The following is a 12,256-nucleotide window of genomic DNA, read 5'->3' on the forward strand; positions in this document are numbered from 1 at the left end:
GTTTGGTTTGGTTTGGTTTGGTTTGGTTTGGTTTTTAAGGAGCATTTCAGGGTGCCTGGGTGGCTCAGTTAGTTAAGCATCCAACTCTTGATTTCGGCTTAGGTCATGATCTCATAGTCATGAGATGGAGCACCCCATTGGGTTCTGTGCTGGGCATGGAGTCTGCTTAAGATTCTCTCTCTCATCCCTTTGCCCCTCCCCTGCTTGTGCACTCTCTCCCTCAAAAAAATAAAATATAGTAAAATAAATAGCATTTATTTTTTTAAGTAATATCTACACCCAATGTGGGGGCTCAAACTCACAACCCTGAGATCAAGTGTTGCATACAGTACCAGCTAGGCAAGCCAGGTGCCCCATCTCATTGTTTTAATTTATATTTGCCTGATTATCACTGTAAGTATATTTGATTTCTGTGTGGGAAGTAGAAAATAATACTGTTCAAGAAAACAACAGAACTGGCATTATAAGGCAATGAGGTTTCTATTCTTTGTTGCACTGTTTTTAGTTGAGTCTTCTGTAACCAATTAGTATTAACTAGAGAAGGTTATAATGCAAGACAATTTGATTATTACTTATACAAATAACTTCATTAAATAGATAATATATCCACCTCAAAATTCAATATTTTATGTATCCAGATATAGTCTATGCATATTCAAGCACATATCTGTTATTAAATACTCTGTGAGTGGTTCACTTTTATATCTTAAAACAAAATGACATAAGAAAACTTACAGAATGAATTTTATAGTTTTTAATGGAGATATGTGTGATTACACTGCAGCCCATAGATACTAACTCAATATTAGAATAATTTCTCAACGTTAATAAATGAATACATTTTCTTTCCTTAAAGAAGTGGCAGAAAGATACTTTATTTATCTTTGGTCACAGGTCTCTCTGCCAGAATGGTTCTGGTACTATATTTTAATTTTCCTAACTACACAACATACATGGATCATTGTTTCTAATAGTTTTTTTCTTTTTTTTTTTTTAATTTTTTTTCAACGTTTATTTTGGGGACAGAGAGAGACAGAGCATGAACGGGGGAGGGGCAGAGAGAGAGGGAGACACAGAATCGGAAACAGGCTCCAGGCTCTGAGCCATCAGCCCAGAGCCCGACTCGGGGCTCAAACTCACGGACCGCGAGATCGTGACCTGGCTGAAGTTGGACGCTTAACCGACTGCGCCACCCAGGTGCCCCTCTAATATGTTTTTTTCATTGAGGCATAATCCACAGAACATTATATTAGTTTCAGATGTAAATGTAATGATTCAATATTTGTATATATTGCAAAATCATCACAATAAGTCCAGTTAACACCTGTCACCATAAATAGTTACAAAATGTGTTTTTCTTGTGATGAGAACTTTCAAGATCTACTCTCCTAGCTACTTTCAAATATGCAGTAAGGTATTATTAATTAGAGGGGTGCCTGGGTGGCTCAGTTGGTTAAGCATCCCACTCTTGGTTTCGGCTCAGGTCATGATCTCATGGTTGGTGAGTATGAGCCCCAAAGTGGGCACTGTTACTGCGGATCCTGCTTGGGATTCTCTCTCTCTACCTCTCACGCTCTGTCTCTCTCCCTCTCAAAAATAAATAAACTTAAAAAAAAAAGGTATTATTAACTGGAGTCATCATGCTGTACATTATATTCCCATGACTTATTTATTTTATAAACGGAAATTGTATTTTTTGACTCCCTTCACCCATTTTGCCTATCCATGCCACAGGCAACCAGTAGTCTACTCTCTATATTCATGAGCTTGGTTTTATTTTGTTTTCATATTCTACATAAGTGAAATCAGACATATTTATCTTTTCTTATCTAACCTATTTTACTTACTTTAATGTCCTTAAGATCCATCCATGTCAACAGGAAATGGCAAGATTTAATTCTTTTCACGGCTAAGTAATATTCCTTTGTGTGTGTGTGTGTGTGTGTGTGTGTGTATGTGTGTGTGTGTGTGTTGTGTATACATATATATGTATACACACATATATATTCACACAACACACACACACATACACACACACACACATATATGTATACATTTTCTTTATCCATCCATCGATGGACACTTAGACTGCTCCCATGTCTTGACTATTGTAAATAATGCTTCAGTGAGCATGAAGGTGCAGATATCTTTTTTAATTACTGTTTTCACTTTTTTTTTGGATAAATATTCAGAAGTGCAATTGGTGGATCTTTTGGTAGCTCTACTTACAGTATTTTGAAGAACCTCCATATTGTTTTCCATAGTGGCTGCACCAATTTACATTCCCACCAACAGTACCCCAGAGTTCCCTTTTCTCCACATCCTTGTCAACACTTGTTATTTATCGTCTTTTTGATTTTAGCTATTCTGACAGGTGTGAGGTGATACCTCATTGTGGTTTTGATTTGCATTTCCCTGATGATTAGTTATTTGATCGTCTCTTCATGTACCCATTGTCTATCTGTTTGTCATCTTTGGAAAAATGTCTCCAGTACATTATTTATTAGTTATTTATTTAAAAATTTTTATTTTTAAGTTATCTCTATATCCCGTGTGCCACTTAAACTTATGATCCTGAGATCAAGAGTCACATGCTCTACCAACTGAACCAGCTAGGTGCCCCTTCAATACATTTTTGAAAGCATTTTCTTTTGCTTTGTTTTCCCCTTGTGTGGCACACAGTATTAATTCACAGGAGGGCCTCACACTTGCCTATATAGACATGAGCAACAAAATCTCAAAATCTGAGCTTTCAGTCTACAAAAAGGGAGAGGAAAGTATGGGTTTAAGCAGAAGAAATGATGAACTGCATATGAGACATGTATGCATGTTGCTTGGAATTATGAGGCTATTTATTTACATCAAGTTAGTAAATACATTCATATATGGCATTTTAAGTCCTTAGGAGTCAAAGTCTGGAAATGTCAGTGATTACAGGCTGCTCTCAGATTAAAGTTAAATAACAGAGCTGGAATGATTTCTAAAGAAACCTTAAAAGTATTCTGAGTGCTTACCTATTTTTAAAAATGGCATTGTAAGAAGATTGGCGTGATATTAAAAATAATTTTCTAGAAACAAGTTTTACTTCCATAAGAGCTTTGATCAAATACCTCATCATGATGAATAAGGCTAATTACACTTGTGGTCCTTGTGAGCTGCTTTTAAAAATTCATGTGCAAACCTCCCAGCACTCCAGTCTCCTGCCTTCCCCTCCAAGACCTTCAAATCACTGTGAGGTTTTCTGCACCCTGCAGAGGCCTGTTTATCATTTACTACCCTATTTTGTTACTTGCCCTGATGTTCTTCCTGCCCTCCCTAAATATATTCTGAATGATTAAAGGCAAAGATTCTGCTGTTTCTTTCCTTTAAATCTTCCACAATACCTAACATATAATAGGCCCTGGAAAACATCTTTTCCCTGATGATCAGACCACATCACCTGTAAGAGAGTACTGCAGCACAGATCCCAAACAAGAAAGACACCCCTGTGTTGCTATTCTAGGCAGGAACTGAATGTACAGCTTAGTAAACCTACATGTTTTAAAGATGTAGACAATGCTTTTCTACTTTCTTTGCATAAATGTAAAACTGTCGATTGCCCTCTCTTTCAACATTTAGGCTATATAGGCAATTATCAGGGAATAATGTAAGGCCAACCCAATTAATACATCTACAAAATAGGCTAAATACATTTGTGTGTGTGTGTGTGTGTGTGTGTGTGTGTAAACTCAGACACATATATGTTCACTTTTCAAAGTACTATACACCATTTAAGAATACAAAAGGTATAAAGAATGACACAACAGATACCCATGTACCCACTATACCACCTAAGAAATGAAATTTTGAGGGCACCTGGCTAGCTCAGTTGGTGGAACATGCAACTCTTTTTTTTTTTTTATTTTTAATGTTTATTTATTTTTGAGAGAGAGAGAGAGACAGAGCATGAGTGGGGGAGAGACAGAGAGAGAGGAGACACAAACTCTGAAGCAGGCTCCAGGCTCTGAGCTGTCAGCACAGAGCCTGACGCGGGGCTTGAACTCCTGAATGAGGAGATCATGACCTGAGCTGAAGTCGGATGCTCAACTGACTGAGCCACCCAGGTGCCCCCTTTTTTTTTTAATTTTTATTTTTGGGAGATAGAGGATGAGCAGGGGAGGGGCAGAGAGAGAAGGAGACACAGAATCCGAAGCGAGCTCCAGGCTCTGAGCTGTCAGCACAGAGCCCAATGCAGGGTTTGGACTCACAAACTGAACCACAAGATCATGACCTGAGTTGAAGTCGGATGCTTAACTGACATAGCCACCCAGGTGTTCCAAGGAACATGCAACTCTTAACCTCGGGGTTGTAAGTTGAGTCCCATGTTAGGTGTAGAGATGACTTACAAATAAAATCTTTACAAAAAATTAATATAGTTTTTTAAAAAAATAAAATTTTGCTAACTCAGCCAAACCCCCTTTCTGTGCCACTCTAATAATCACTTCCACCTTTATCTCCCCAAAGATATTTATTCTCCTTAATTTACTATTTATGATTGCCTTGCATTTTTTAAGACTGTAAGACATATGTAAGTATCCTTAATATATATTTCTTAAAACATTATGCCACAATTAATTCATCATCCTGGTAATAGACATTTAGGATGTTACCAATTTATAGCTATGCCAAGCAATGTTGTTGTAGATATATTTGTGCATTTTATCTGTTTTATAGAAGACTGGCTCTAGAGCTATACATGTTTTCCATTTTCCTAGGTATTGCCAAATTGCTCCACAAATTGTTTTTCCAGTTTATGTTTTATCAGTGTACCCATATCCTCAACACTTGGTATGTCATACTTTTTATTTTTGCCAAATTCCTGAGAATAAAATGGTATATTATTGTGGATTTAATTTATTAGTGAAGTTGGAAAATTTTTTCATATATTTATTCACCATTTATGAGATTTTTCCCTATGAATTTGTAGTTGTGTACTAAAGAATGTGATCTTCCCACAAAAGAGGTCTGGCCTTTGCCCTTAGCTTCTTAATCTCCAAACCCTTGGAATGTCACTCCTGACAGGAATGTCTTTGCCTGAGGTCATACCACACAATCTGATGATATTGTGATTTGAAAAACAGTGGCTTACAAATACTGCACTACTGTATTTCTCTTTCCCTGTGGATAATTAGATATCCCAGGACCACTTATTTATTCTTTCTCCAGTTATCTGTAGCGTGTGTCAAGTGTCTATATATGTTTGTCTGTTTCTGAGCTTTCCATTCTATTACATTCCTCTCTCTATATATGCCCTTCCAGTTTCACACCATCTTTTAATTGCTATGACTTAATTCTGCATTTTGATTTCTCATAGAAGGAGCCACTTCTTGACTCTTGTTTTTCAGGAATGTCTTAGCTTTTGTTCCTCTACATAAATTTTAGAATGAGCATTTCAAGTTCCATGAAAAACTTGGTAAGGATTCTGTTAGGAATCTGTAGACCACTTTGGAAACAGCTAACATTTTTAGAATAATGAGAATTCTTCTCCATGAATATATTATCTCTGGATTTATCAAATCTTTAAAAAATTCTTTAATAAAGATACAGTAAAACCTTGGATTGGGAGTAACTTGTTCTGTGAGTGTTTTGCAGGACGAGCAAATGTTTCTGATAAATTTCAACTTGATAAACCAGTGATGTCTTGCAATACAAGTAGTACATGTCGCCACATGAACACAACTGAGCCAATGGTTCTTGAAATTTGCTTTAATATTCAAGTGCTTTGGATTACAAGCATGTTTCTAGAACAAATTATGCTAGCAAACCTAGGTTTCACTGTATAATTTTCTTGTAAAGGTTTAACATGTTGGATTTATTCCTGGGTCCCTTATACGTTTATTGCTCTTATAAATGTTTTAAAAAACATTTTAATATTTATTTTTGAGAGAGAGAGACCAAGTGTGAGCAGGGGAGGGGCAGAGAGAGAGGGAGACACAGAATCTGAAGCAGGGTCCAGGCTCTGAGCTGTCAACACAGAGCTGGATGCAGAGCTCCAACCCACAAACCGTGAGATCACGTGACCTGAGCCGAGTTGCAGGTTTTACCAACTGAGCCACTGAGGCGCCCCTATAAATGATTTTAAAATCAGTTTTCCTGTTCATAATTAAGGGCTTGTAGCAACTCAAACTAAATCGAATATTGATATCACATCCAGCAACTTATTAAATAAGAATTTGTCTTTTTTTTTTTTAGAGAGAAATAACCCAATTTATTTTTTTTAACGTTTATTATTTTTTTTTATTTTTGAGACAGAGCATGAACAGGGGAGGGTTAGAGAGAGAGGGAGACACAGAATCTGAAACAGGCTCCAGGCTCTGAGCTGTCAGCACAAAGCCCGATGTGCAGCTCGAACTCATGGACGCGAGATCATGACCTGAGCCGAAGTCGGATGCTTAACCGAATGAGCCACCCAGGTGCCCCAAGAATTTGTCTTTAGATTAGTTTTGTTTTCTACATAGACAGTCATGGCATATATAATAAGTGAGAGAGTTTTAGTTCTTCTTTTCTAAATCTTATACCTTTGTTTGTTTTGTTGTGGTTTTGCACTGGCTAGAACTCTGGTATGTCAAAAACTAGCAGTAATAGTGGGCACCCTCATCATATTCCTTTTTTTCAAAGGAAGAGTTATAGTATTTTTCCATTAAATATAATAAATGTTGAAGGTTTTTGGCAGACAGTTTTTATCAGATTGAGGAAATTGTCTTTAATTCCTAGGTTGCTTAAAATTGTTTTTTTTTTTTTAAGTATAAACAGATGCTAAATTTTATCATATGTTTTTTCTGCTTCTTTGAAATAACTACGCATTTTTTTCTTCCTTGAATGTATTAATATGGTGAATTATTTTAATTTTTACTGTAAAATAAAATTTGCATTTCTGGGATAAACCCTACTTTACTGTGGTAAATTAAATATTTTGCATATTGTTTGTTTCTGTTTGCCAATATACAACTTAGGAATTTTTCATTTATTTATGGGAGAGTCCAACCTATAATTTTCCATTCTTATATTATCCTACTCTGATTGAAGTAAAACAAGGTAAAATTAGCCTCATTTTCTCTTCTCAGAAAGTTTGTATAAGATTGGAAGTATTGGGGCTCCTGAATGGCTCAGTTAGTTGAGTGGCTGACATTTGACTGGCTCAGGTCATGTTCTCACAGTTGGTGAGTTCAAGCCCTGCGTCAGGCTCTTGAACTGATAGTACAGAGCCTGCTTGAGATTATCTCTTTCTCTCCCTCTCTCTCTGCTCCTCTCCCACTCGTTCACTCTCTCTCAAAATAAATAAACTTAAAAAAAAAAAAAAAAGATTGCAAGTGTCTTTACTTCCTTAAAAATTTGATTTAAAAAAATGGTAGAATTCAAATTCTTACTAAACCTTCTTCATCTGGGTGTTTTCTTTGTGGGAAGGAACTGCTGATCTTCAACTACTGAATCAATTTTAAATGGTTATAGGGGCGCCTGGGTGGCTCAGTCAGTTAAGTGTCCGACTTTGGCTCAGGTCATGATCCTATAGTTTGTGGGTTAGAGCCTCCAGTCAGGCTCTGTGCTGACAGCTCAGAGAGTGGAGCCTGCTTCGGATTCTGTGTTTCCCTCTCTCTCTCTGTCCCTCCCCTGCTCATGCTCTGTCTCTCTCTCAGAAACAAATGTTAATAAATAAATAAATAAATGATTATAAGTCTAGGGGCACATGGGTGGCCCATTGGTCAAGCATCAGACTCTTGGTTTTGGCTCAGGTCATTCATGGTCTCAAGGTTCGTAGGATTGAGCCCTGCGTGGTGCTCCTCGCTGACAGCACAGGGCCTGTTTGGAATTCTTTCTCCCTTTCTCCTTCCCCTCCCCCATGCACTTGCGCTCTCTCTCTATAAAAATAAACCTAAAAAAATCACTTCCTTTAAGGGGCGCCTGGGTGGCACAGTCGGTTAAGCGTCCGACTTCAGCCAGGTCACGTTCTCACAGTCCGTGAGTTCGAGCCCCGCGTCAGGCTCTGGGCTGATGGCTCAGAGCCTGGAGCCTGTTTCCGATTCTGTATCTCTCTCTCTCTCTCTGCCCCTCCCCCGTTCATGCTCTGTCTCTCTCTGTCCCAAAAAATAAATAAACGTTGAAAAAAAAAAAAAATTAAAAAAAAAAATCACTTCCTTTAAAAAAGAGTTTTAAGGCTATATAGGTATTCTATTTTTAAAGACTTTTAAAAGTTAAAGTTATTTAAATAAAGCATTCTTTTTCTCTAAATTTTCAAATTTATTAGCATAAAGTTCAGAGTGTTTTTAATCTCTGCTATCTTTGTAGTTGTCCCTTTTTTATTTCTAATATTTGTACCTTCTTTTTCCTTCAACAGCTTTGCCACAGGTTTGTCTACTTTATTAGCAAATTTAGCCTATGGAGTTGCCCTATTGTATCTCTGTCTGATATTTAATCAATTGCCACTCCTTACTTAGCTCCTTTCATTGTTTTTCATATGGGTTTAGTTTGTTGCTTTCTTAACTTCTTAACGTTGAACACTTAGTCTATTAATTTCTAGCCCTTTTTTTTCTTTTCTAATATGAGAGTTTAGGGGTATAAATTTACATTAAAATACCATTTTTTAAGAATTCCACAAGTTATTGTCACTATTCAATTCTAATTCTTCACATCTATCACATTTTCTTTGTCCCATGAAGTTTTAGTGTTGTTTTTTCTTTTAATTAAAAATGACTAGGGGTGCCTGGGTGGCTCAGTAGGTTAAGGGTCTGACTCTTGATCTCAGCTCAGGACTTGATCTCAGCGTTGTGAGCTAAGGCCCCATGTTGGGCTTCATGCTGGGCTTGGAGACTACTTAAAAAAAATGTCTACAAGGGTGCCTGGGTGGCTCAGTCGGTTAAGTATCTGTGGCTCAGGTCATGATCTCATAGTTCATGAGTTTGAGCCTCATGTCAGGCTCTGCGCTAACACTTCAGAGCCTGGAGCCTGCCTTGGATTCTGTGCCTCTGTCTCTCTCTGCCCCTCCCCCGCTCATGTTCTGTGTCTCTCTCTCTCAAAAATAAACATTCAAAAAAATTTTTAAAAAATGTCTACAGAGGGTTTGGTTTGATTTTGGTATTGATTTCTAATATAGTTACATTGTGGGTTTTTTTTTGTGTGTGTGAGCCTGGGTACACGTGGGGAGGGAGAGGGAGGGAAACAGCAGAGAGGAGAGAAAGAGGAAGAATCCCAAGCAGGTTTTGAACTATCAGACTGGAGCCCCACGCAGGGCTTGATCTCACAAACTGTGAGATCATAACCTGAGCCGAAATCAAGAGTCACGAGGCACCCCAAATACAGTTGTATTGTGATACCTATAGAACATGGTTTGTATAAACTTGAATTTTTAAATTTATTGAGCTATACTTTAAGGATAATATATGGTTAATGTTTCATGTATTCTTGAGAAAGATAAGATTTTTATTTTTAACCTATTGTTTTACATTTGTTCATTAAATCAATTTTATTATTTGCATTATTCAACTATTCTTTATTCTTACTATTATTTTATTTGCTTCACCCATCAATGAAGATCATCAATAAGGTGGCCATATAATTTATGGTCCAAACAACATTTGAGAGTGAAAAAAGATATGAAAATAATTGTTTATTAATAAAAATTAAATATACATAAAAATAAAATAATTTATTGAAACACTTATTGACTGACAATTGTTTCAATGTTAAGGGACATCTAAAATTGTTCTATTCAAAAACTATTTTATTTTAGTGTATTCTTTTTTTTTTTAAGTTTATTTTATTTTGAGAGAGAGACAGACAGAGAGAGAAAGCGGGGAAAGGATGGGGGCAGGGAACAGAGGATCTGAAGCAGGCTCTGTGCTGACAGTAGGGAGCCTGATGTGGGGCTCAAACTCACAAACTGTGAGATCATGACACAAGCCAAAGTTGGATGCTTAACTTACTAAGCCACCCAGGCAGCCTTTTCTTTTTTTTTAGAGGGAGAGAAAGAACATGAGCAGGGGAGAGGGGTAGAGAGAGAGATCATCTTAAGCAGGCTCCATGCTCAGCACAGAGCCTAACCCTAATGTAGGGCCTGATCCCATGAGCCTGGGATCATGACCTGAGCTGAAATCAAGAGTCCGATGTTCAACCTACTGAGCCACCCAGATGCCCCCCCAAAATATTTTAAAAATACTTTCTAAAAATTCTAAATTATACATATTTATATACTTTAGTCCATTTCTAAGCTGAGTCTGTCTCTAATGCCAAGTCATTGGTATTTTTCTGAAAACTATTTTTTAAATATTGTTTTATTTTTAATTTAAATTATTTTTAATTTCATTTAAATAAAATTCTCTGCAACCTTCTCTAATGTTGGATTTTATAGTTAATTGACTTGGAATTGTAGACCTCTTCATTTGATTTTTCTCTGTAGTCCACATTTCAAATGGAGAATATACTGTCTCTTTAGGTACTGAAGTACCTGGTAAACTCCGGAAAAATATTGTTAAATGGAGGGTATTTAAAGGCCATTTTTTAAAATGTTTATTTATTTTTTAGAGAGAGACAGGGAGGGGCAGGGAGACAGAGAGAGAGGGAGACACAGAATCTGAAACAAGCTCCAGGCTCTGAGCTGTGAGCACAAAGCCTGATGAGGGGCTTGAACTCATGAACTATGAGATCATGACTTGAGCCAAAGTTGGATGCCTAACTGACTGAGCCACCCAGGCGCCCCTAAAGTCCATTTTTTTTGATACCAAAAAATATTACAGCCCTAACATTTTCAAATATGTACTGTCTTTTGCTTCCACTCAGTACCTTTCTTCAACACATAATTTTTACAAGATAAAACTCATCAAATAAATTCTCCACTTAAAATTCTTTTGAATGTTTTACCATATTTTTATGGTAAATAATCAGAGGCCATTTTGTTCCTTTTTTTTTTCCATTTCATTATTATTATTTTTTTTAAAGTTAGCTCTATACCCAATGTGGAGCTTGAACTCATGACCCTGAGATCAAGAGTGGCATGCTCTACCAACTGAGCCAACCAGGTGCCCCTCCATTTCATTCTTTCAAAATTAAATCTTATTTTATTTGAGTTTTCAATTATTTATTGTTTAGTTTCCTTCTCATTTAAAAGCCAGATTTCAATGCCCTCCTATTTGTAATGTTTGTTTTCAATCATATGATTTGCTAAAAGTTCAAAATGAAAGTTTTTTGGCACACCATTCATTAAATAAACTCACTAAAGATTTCCAACTTAAACAACAGAAATCAAAAAATGTAAGGACCCATTCACAAAAAAAGAAAAAAATATCCACAATCAGGACAACACAGTTGATTTACAAAGCTGTTCTTTAACACTCCAAATGTTTCTAATGTCTGCTCAATAGTGGACTTTGTTGTTGAAAGTTCAGGCTGCCGTGCTTTTTTTTTTTTTTTTTTTTTAATTATTTAACATCAGCTGCTCATAGATATTTTTTCTTTTGGTTATTATGTGTATACATGTTTAAAAATTGGTAAATTTTGTCAAAACTACAATGAGGTACCACTTTATACCCATAAGAGTGGCTATTATAAAAAAAACGAGAGGGGCGCCTGGGTGGCACAGTCGGTTGGGCGTCCGACTTCAGCCAGGTCACGATCTCGCGGTCCGTGAGTTCGAGCCCCGCGTCGGGCTCTGGGCTGATGGCTCAGAGCCTGGAGCCTGTTTCCGGTTCTGTGTCTCCCTCTCTCTCTGCCCCTCCCCCATTCATGCTCTGTCTCTCTCTGTCCAAAAATAAATAAACGTTGAAAAAAAAAAAAAAACAAAAAACAAAATAAAACGAGAGAGGTGCCTGGGTGGTTCGGTTGAGCAGCTGACTTCTGCTCAGGTCATGATCCCATGGCTTGTGAGTTCGAGCCCTGCATGGGGTGTGCTGACAGCTCAGAGCCTGGAGTCTGCTTCAGATTCTGTGTCTCCCTCTCTCTCTGCTCCTCCCCTGCGCGCGCTGTCTCTCAAAAATAAATAAACATTTAAAAAAAATTTAAAAACTAGAAACAAATGCTGGTGAGGATATAAAGAAATTGGAACCCTTGTACATTGCTGGTGGGAACGTAAAATGGTGCAGCTTCTGTGGAAAACAGTATGGCAGTTCCTTAAACACAGAATGCCCCTATTATCCAGCAATTCCACTTCTGGATATATACACAAAAGAATTGAAAGCAAGGAATCAAACATATTTGTATACCAAGGTTGACAGCAACATTATTCACAATA

This window comes from Lynx canadensis, chromosome D4 (genome assembly GCF_007474595.2).
Source record: "Lynx canadensis isolate LIC74 chromosome D4, mLynCan4.pri.v2, whole genome shotgun sequence".
NCBI classification, from domain to species: domain Eukaryota; kingdom Metazoa; phylum Chordata; class Mammalia; order Carnivora; family Felidae; genus Lynx; species Lynx canadensis.